Below are 6324 nucleotides of genomic sequence, written 5' to 3' on the forward strand. Positions count from 1 at the left end.
TTCAGGACTTATACATTTCCAGAGTCCATTTCACCCCGGATACAACCTGTTCCAGCTCCTCCCTCCTGTGCAACAACCCAGTAACTCTGCCTCTAATCAGCCTCCTGTTTACTGGTTACCACTTATTATTTATTTATTCACCATTCTCTATTTCAGTGCTGTTCATACTATGTCATATTGTATATACTGTATACCAATACACCTACCTTGCACTATGCTCCATCACACTGTGTACATGTGTACATGTATGTGTACCTGTATATCATATCCACCTTCGACATGTACATACTGTATATTCTATATGTCTTGTGCATCATTTTAGACACATTTTTCCAATTGTAACGTATTTAGTATCTTTAGAAACTTGGATTGAAAATAGAACAGAACATAATAAAGCGTGTGGGAATCAGAAGAAATGTCAGCTCAGCTTATCCTCGTGTCGTGTCAGTTGTTTTACCATCTGTCTGTCAGAGATGTTATCAGTGAAGAAAACGTGTTGTTCACAACGTGTCGATCAGCAGGCGAGATAAGAGGAATCTCCCCTCTCATGTCACGTCTGCTTATCAGCTCAAGGGATCTGCTGTGATCAGATCTGACAGTAAGACCATCATAAAAACACCTGAACTCAGAGCAGTTGGCGCACAGAAGCTGCACACGACCACGTCGACAACATGAAGCCGAGACACAGTGCCTGCAATCTGCTGGTGAGCAATAACTTTATTAACCGTACGAAATGATGACAAATTACTCTGCTTCCAGACCACATCTCCGAGAATTCAAATAGAGTATATAAAAAGGGGATAACTAAGTTTCAATGAAGCGGCAAGTCAGCTGAATATCAGCTGATATCAACTGTTAAAAGTCTTGATAAGACAAAAATAAACTGAGATAATGGACACAAAATGAGCATCGCTCAAACATTTCCTCTGATACATCCATATTTACATCTATGTTAGAAATTAGAAATTTAGAGCGAAGATTCGGATTTAAATTAACAAATAAATCATATACATTATAAACCTGTGTGTTTGTGTGGGGGAGCCACAATTATACGAGATATGGATTAAACCAGTGAAGTAAATGCAGAGCCGCTTTCTTTTTTGTACGGAGTCCCAAAAAAGCCACGGCGAGCAGTTTCTGTATGTTGTTACAGTATATTTTGAGTTCTCTCGTAATCATATTAACAACTTATGTTAGGTATCTTTAATGCATCCAGCTACTCAGATGAAAAGCACATACAGTATGGTCACCAGTAAATCAACTAATCATCATGATTAGACTAATTTATTTATTTATTTTATTAGTCCCTTTTATTTGAAAATGTCTGACTGACTGTAGAACCTCACTTGTTAATCCCAACAGAAATTAAAATTTATTTTTGCTAAGAAATCAATAAATATCTCCCTAATAAGAGTTTATTACATAATTCACTTTCAGCTTTTTTGTGTGTCTTAGCCATCGTTAGCCAAGGGATACAACTCTATTTAAAGATTTTTGCATAAAATAAAAAGTACAGTATTTGAGGTAACACCACTGGTTGGTGAAGAAATGTCATTTCTGCCCATTTATAAACAAATGCATCTGATACTCTATAGTAATAATGTGTCCTCTCTGCAGGTATGTTGCAGTGTATTGTGGGTCGTCTCCTCCTCGGTGAATGCTTCTCCTCCTGGTTGTGACTCCACGTTGGCGTTCTCCTCAGACGTCGCCTCCTCGTCTGAGGGAAACGGGAACATCCACAGCAGATCGCTGTCTCCGTGGAGCTGGAGGTCAGTCTGATGATGCAGAGACAGTAAATACATAAAGGGATGAATGAGTGAGTGACTGGATGAATGAATGTCTGAACAATTTTAAAGCGAAACAGCAAATAAACGTCTGTCCGCGTGTGAGTGACTCTGATCGTGTTGTGTTGTTCTAAATATCAGTGGATCCTGGTTTATTAGTCTTTCTCGACTAAACAGAACTTAATTTATCTTTGTCAGCATTTTAGTAAAAATAAATAAATAAGAAAGAACTGAGAAAGAAACACAAAAAAATTAATTAAAGAGTAAATGTCAAAAGAATCAAAAAATATGAACCTGACAAGTAAATAAAGATTAACTTATGAGCGTAACAACTTTTAAATAAAATTTCAATTATATTATTTAACTTTTTCCACTACATTTTTTGGTTGTTTTTTGAAAACCACTTTCCTCTTTTAATGCATCATGTTCTTTTCTGTTCAATTAATTGAAATAATATTAAACTTATTACATTTATACAACGGTATAATTTCCCCTGGGGGCTGGGGCCGTGTCCCTCTCACTTTTCAAAATCTTATTTTTATGTTTTTTAATATTGTTTAGTATTACTGATCTTTTACTGACCTGCTCCAATACAGATGGACATGCATCCTGAAAACATTCTCCAAAAAAAGACTGAATCAAACGGTAGTACGAGATGAGGGCAGATATTTTTTGGTAGTAAACATGCGTATACAACAAAATTTACCATAAATTTTACACTTCTATTTTCTTTTCTTAAACAAGAATTAAAACTAATTACATCATAATGTATTTGCTAGATTGACAGAAACGTAGGAAGTAATATTCCCCCTTATACACCTCAACTTCTGTAACCTAACTTTTTTTAAGCCGTTCCTCCCAACCCCTTCCAAGTTCTCATATACGGACTCATGGTCAAGACCCTTTACAGACATAATTCAACGCTAAAAATGGGCGTAATATATAAATAAATAACAGAAAAGTCCAAGTAAGGAGGTTGTTTCCTATATGAAGCACAAAGTCAACCTTGATTCTTTTTAGTTATGTACCATAACTTATGTAAGTAATGTACTTAATTTAACCCCAACCCTTGATCTTTTCCTAAACAACATTTCAATGTTTCACAACATTAACCACTAGTTTTATTTTGAAAGTCTAATGGGACATTACATATTTATTGTTTCTAACTTGTCCATATGTGACAAGTTGGGAGTGAGATTGTGTTGTGGGCATATTCATCCACAAATATACAATGTACCATAAATTTATGTAAATGGATTTAAACAAATAAATAAGTAAAATACAAATATTTTTTTCCCCTTTTTCCTCACATTACTGGCTTTAAATTGTGTTATATCCTCTCATTAAACCCCTATTTTGCATATTTTTTCTGTCCTACTGAACATTTAATTATTCTATTGACATGGTCCTTCCTAAAGACAACTTAAAATCGTAGTGATTTTTGTCACCTGTGGGACTCCGTATCTGTGGGCAGCACTTGATCTTGTTTTGACTCCGTTGCTGTCGTTTGCTCAGGTCGTCCACCGTGAAGAACCGGATCCCCGCCACCCTCTGGGAAGCCGAGTGCAGCAGCAGCTTCTGTTCCAGTCCCAACCCCGGACAGCCCAACAAATACAACATGAACTCAGTCCCCATCTACCAGAACGTCCTGGTCCTGAACCAGCAGCGCGGGGTTCACTGCTACACCGCATCGTACCTCTCTGTGGCTGTCGGCTGCACCTGTGTCGTGGCCAAAACCAACCAAAACTGAACCATCTCGACCCGAACAAATAGGGAATTTGATATTTAATATGATTTAACTCTGTGGAATCCATAATTTACCTTGTTGTAGTATTGGAGTGTAGTATGGAGTAATACTGTATCAGCCCTGATGCAAAAATAAAGTGTGAAGAGTGACATGATCTGTACTAATAAAAAGACACTGTCAACTTCTCTATTCTCTCAGAGGTTCCCAATTTCTTTTATTTTATGCACAATAATAATTTTTAGACACAATATAAATCCCAGCAGAGCTTCACACAACCTCTAGCAAACCCGAAAAAGGGGTCCTGCAGAGGATGATGAGTCAGGCAGGCAGAACAAAAGGCTGGGAGGATGAGGTGTTAGTATGTGACAGGGGAGCACAATAATCACTAGCTGAAGTTGTGGCTGACAGAGATAAACAGCTGGTGGAGCTGATTCTCCGGTCGCTGCCGTTAAACCACCGCAGCAGAAGAAGAAGAGAACACGACGAGGTGACATCATTAAAAGAGTCGAAGCTGAAATGGAGGAAAACCATGTGGGAAGTTCTTAATACGTGTTTTCATTGATTTCAGTTACAGTAATGTGTCTATTGTTTATTAATCTTGTTCAGGTTGCTTAATTCACTCTGTTTTCTTATTGTTTTTGAACCTGATAAGACTCAGAATCACTGAAAGAAATGAAAAGAATCAACAGAGGCAAATATATATTTTGTTTACAGGATACAAATGCCTTTAAAACGCTACCATGTGCTCATTTTAGTGGAGTGGGAGAACAGAGTGTAACACACAGAGGTGTGTATTAGTGTGTGTGTGTGTTTTGAGTCTCATGATGTCTGAAATCCTCTGCAGAGAAAAACTCATTCAGACTGAAATCAGCTCGAATTAGCTGAAAACAAGAACACATTGTGGAGGTCAGACGTGTGTGTGTGTGTCACCATGCATGTGACAGCGGCCAGTCTGCAAGACCGAACAGCGAACGGGTCAGTGACTCTCTCAGGCCAGCAGAACAGAGCATGCGGCCACTCGCGTCCTGAAGAACTCAGGTAGGTGTGTTTCCTCTGTTGTGTCTGTCAGGTGACCTCTGACCTTTGACCTTCTTACTGTCGGTTGTGATTTAGCATTTCTTCCGTTTTGTTTCTGATCCTCTTAAAAGGTTTGTTTGTAGAAAACAGCAGGCCTACAGGCCAATATGCTTAATTACCTTCAAATATACTGAAATATGTTAAATGTCATGCCTGACTGTCTCCTCAGCTTCGTATTATTATCAGAATACTTCTAAAACGTTACCTGGCAGGAGCTGGAGGGGCACCTGATTACAGGAGTACTTTAAGCTTTTCTTCTGACCATCTGTTTAAATTATTTCAACTTTGTTTTCTGAGGAATCTGTTTCAGTTTGGTGTACAGCTCTAAATACTACATTACCCATGAGCCTCAGCAGCTGTTGCTTTGGAGAAGAAGTGGTGTAACTACCAACGTACCTGGGTAACCACCGGCGTACCTGTGTAACCACCAACGTACCTGTGCAACCACCAACATAACCACCAACGTACCTGTCGAATCAGCAACGTACCTGTGCAACCACCAACATAACCACCAACGTACCTGTCGAATCAGCAACGTACCTGTCGAACCACCAACGTAACCACCTAATCACCAACGTACCTGTGTAACCACCTAATCACCAACGTACCTGTGTAACCACCAGCGTACCCGTGTAACCACCAGCGTATTTGTGCAACCACCAACGTACCTGTGTAACCACCTAATCACCAACGTACCTGTGCAACCACCAATGTACCTGTGTAACCACCAACGTACCTGTGTAACCACCTAACCCCCAGCGTACCTGTGTAACCACCAGCGTACCTGTGTAACCACCAGCGTACCTGTGTAACCACCAGCGTACCTGTGCAACCACCAACATAACCACCAACGTACCTGTGTAACCACCTAATCACCAACGTACCTGTGTAACCACCTAATCACCAACGTACCTGTGTAACCACCTAATCACCAACGTACCTGTGTAACCACCTAACCACCATTGTACCTGTGTAACCACCAGCGTACCCGTGTAACCACCAGCGTACTTGTGCAACCACCAACGTACCTGTGTAACCACCTAATCACCAACGTACCTGTGTAACCACCAGCGTACCTGTGTAACCACCAGCGTACCTGTGTAACCACCAGCGTACCTGTGCAACCACCAACATAACCACCAACGTACCTGTGTAACCACCTAATCACCAACGTACCTGTGTAACCACCTAATCACCAACGTACCTGTGTAACCACCTAATCACCAACGTACCTGTGTAACCACCTAACCACCATTGTACCTGTGTAACCACCAGCGTACCCGTGTAACCACCAGCGTACTTGTGCAACCACCAACGTACCTGTGTAACCACCTAATCACCAACGTACCTGTGTAACCACCAGCGTACCTGTGTAACCACCAGCGTACCTGTGTAACCACCAGCGTACCTGTGCAACCACCAACATAACCACCAACGTACCTGTGTAACCACCTAATCACCAACGTACCTGTGTAACCACCTAATCACCAACGTACCTGTGTAACCACCTAATCACCAACGTACCTGTGTAACCACCTAACCACCATTGTACCTGTGTAACCACCAGCGTACCCGTGTAACCACCAGCGTACTTGTGCAACCACCAACGTACCTGTGTAACCACCTAATCACCAACGTACCTGTGTAACCACCAGCGTACCTGTGTAACCACCAGCGTACCTGTGTAACCACCAGCGTACCTGTGCAACCACCAAC

The 6324-nt window shown here is 40.8% G+C and overlaps 1 long non-coding RNA gene across 1 annotated transcript; it reads right to left on the minus strand.

Annotated features, from left to right (window-relative positions):
* Positions 1-459: 459 nt before the first annotated feature.
* On the minus strand, positions 460-3653 carry LOC123959010. The gene is made up of 3 exons (XR_006822197.1): positions 3606-3653; positions 3233-3503; positions 460-1775 (listed from the first exon to the last, which is right to left on the minus strand). It is a non-coding gene; the product is annotated as an uncharacterized LOC123959010 (long non-coding RNA).
* Positions 3654-6324: the final 2671 nt, after the last annotated feature.

Source organism: Micropterus dolomieu, linkage group LG20 (assembly GCF_021292245.1).
Source record: "Micropterus dolomieu isolate WLL.071019.BEF.003 ecotype Adirondacks linkage group LG20, ASM2129224v1, whole genome shotgun sequence".
Lineage (NCBI taxonomy): Eukaryota > Metazoa > Chordata > Actinopteri > Centrarchiformes > Centrarchidae > Micropterus > Micropterus dolomieu.